Below are 2,938 nucleotides of genomic sequence, written 5' to 3'. Positions count from 1 at the left end.
TGAGTTTGAAGCTCATCACAGTCATCCCATCCCAGATCCTACTCAAAATACCACAGACAAGGTTTAGACTTTCTGGATCTCAAGAATGCTGCCAATTGATTCTAGCTTATACCACGAAGACATTGATATCAAGGAATTGAAAGCTCTGTTTTCAGGAGAGGCAATCAAACGCATGGACCAAGAATCCAAGAGATATGCATTCAAGCTTGTTTTCATGTAGAACGGAAGTGTTTGTCAAGCACGCGTTCATAAGTTGAGAATGGTGATGAGTGTCACATAATCATCACATTCATCATGTTCTTGTGTACGAATGAATATCTTAGAATAAGAATAAGCTTGACTTGAATAGAAGAACAATAGTAATTGCATTAATACTCGAGGTACAGCAGAGCTCCACACCTTAATCTATGGTGTGTAGAAACTCCACCGTTGAAAATACATAAGTGATGAAGGTCCAGGCATGGCCAAATGGCCAACCCCCATAAAAGTCTGAGATAGCATAAAATTGATCAAAGATTCCTAATACAATAGTAAAAGGTCCTATTTATACTAGACTAGTTACTATGGTTTACAGAAATAAGCAAATGATGCAGAAATCCACTTTCGGGCCCACTTGGTGTGTGCTTGGACTGAGCATTGAAGCTTTCATGTGCATAGACTTTTCTTGGAGTTAAACGCCAGTTTTTTATGCCAGTTTGGGTGTTTAACTCCAGCTTCTATCCTATTTCTGGCGTTTAATGCTAGAATAGGGCAGGAAGTTGGCGTTTGAACGTCAGTTGGCGTCACACAGAGCCTTCTTAAAGGTCATGGTGCCTATGGTACAAGGTATTAAAAACCTTTCGGGATCCTCTTTCTTTTGAGGTAATGTCTGCCTAATCAAGTTATTCAGTTCATTGGTGAGCAAGGAGGGTTCATCCACCCAAGTCTCATTACCAAATAACTTGGCATTCAGCTTCATGATTGCTCTATGGTACTTATCAACATGCTCTTCAGTAATATCTTCATCCTCTTCAGAGGAGGAATAGTCATCAGAGCTCATGAATGACAGAAGTAGGTTCAATAGAATCTCTATGGTCTCTAGATGAGCCTTAGATTCCTTAGGTTCCTCAATTGGGAACTCCTTTATGTCCAGAGGACATCCCATGAGGTTTTCCTCACTGGGATTCACGTCCTCTTCCTCCTCTCTAGGTTCGGCCACACCAAGTAAGGTTATGGCCTTGCACTCTCTTTTTGGATTCTCTTCTGTATTACTTGGGAGAGTACTAGGAGGAGTTTCAGTGACTCTTTTACTCAGCTGGCCCACTTGTGCCTCTAAATTTCTAATGGAGGACCTTTTTTCATTCATGAAACTTAGAGTGGGTTTAGATAGATCAGAGACTATGTTTGCTAAGCTAGAGGGGCTCTGCTCAGAATTCTCTGTCTGTTGCTAAGAGGATGATGAAAAAGGCTTGCTATTGCTAAACCTGTTTCTTCCACCATTATTAAAGCCTTGTTGAGGCTTTTGTTGATCCTTCCATGAGAAATATGGATGATTTCTCCATGAGGGATTATAGGTGTTTTCATAGGCTTCACCCATGTAATTCACCTCTACCATTGCAGGGTTCTCAGGATCATAAGCTTCTTCTTCAGAAGATGCTTCTTTAGTACTGTTGGATGCATTTTGCAAACCATTCAAACTCTGAGAAATCATATTGACTTGCTGAGTCAACATTTTGTTATGAGCCAATATGGCATTCAGAGCATCAATTTCAAGAACTCTCTTCCTCTGAGGCGTCCCATTACTCACAGGATTCCTTTCAGAGGTGTACATGAACTGGTTATTTGCAACCATTTTAATGAGTTTCTGAGCTTCTGCAGGTGTCTTCTTCAGGTGAATAGATCCACCTGTAGAATGGTCCAATGACATCTTAGACAATTCAGACAGACCATCATAGAATCTATCCAGTATGGTCCATTCTGAAAGCATGTCAGAAGGACACTTTTTGGTCAGTTGCTTGTATCTTTCCCAAGTTTCATAGAGGGATTCACCTTCTTTCTGCCTGAAGGTCTAAACATCGACTCTAAGCTTGCTCAACTTTTGAGGAAGAAGGAATTTGGCTAAGAAAGTCGTGTCCAGCTTATCCCAAGAGTTCAGGCTATCTCTAGGTTGAGAGTCCAACCATATTCTAGCTCTGTCTCTTATAGCAAAAGGGAAAAGCATAAGCTTGTAGACCTCGGAATCAACTCCATTGGTCTTAACAGTATCACAGATCTGTAAGAATTCAGTTAAGAACTGAAAAGGATCTTCTGATGGAAGTCCATGAAACTTGCAATTCTGTTACATCAGAGAAACTAATTGAGGCTTTAGCTCAAAGTTGTTTGCTCCGATGGTAGGGATTGAGATGCTTCTTCCATGGAAGTTAGAATTTGGTGCAGTAAAGTCACCAAGCACCTTCCTTGCATTGTTGTTGTTGGGTTCGACTGCCATATCCTTTTCCTGTTCGAAAATTTCAGTTAGGTCCTCTTCAGAGTACTGTGCTTTAGCTGCTCTTAGCTTCCTCTTCAAGGTCCTTCAGGTTCAGGATCAGCTTCAACAAGAATGCCTTTTTCCTTATTCCTGCTTATATGAGAGAGAAGAAAATAAAGAAAGTATTGAATCCTCTATATCACAGTATAGAGATTCCTTTATGTGAGTAGAAGAGAAGAAGAATAAGAATGAAGAAAGAAAGAGAAAAAGTCGAAATCAGAGAGAGGGAGAGGGTTCAAATTTTTGATGAGTGGAGGAGAAGTGTTAGTAAATAAATAAAATAAATAGAAGGAGAGAGGGGGAGTTTTCGAAAATAATTAAAAGAAAAAGGAAAATATTTTTGTTTTTATTTTAAAATTTAGTTAGAATTCGAAAATTAAGAGAAGAAATAAAATTAAAATTAAATTTTGAAACAATTAGTTAATTAAAAGA

This window comes from Arachis duranensis, chromosome 2 (assembly GCF_000817695.3).
Source record: "Arachis duranensis cultivar V14167 chromosome 2, aradu.V14167.gnm2.J7QH, whole genome shotgun sequence".
Classification (NCBI taxonomy): domain Eukaryota; kingdom Viridiplantae; phylum Streptophyta; class Magnoliopsida; order Fabales; family Fabaceae; genus Arachis; species Arachis duranensis.
This window is presented reverse-complemented; position numbering follows the sequence as displayed.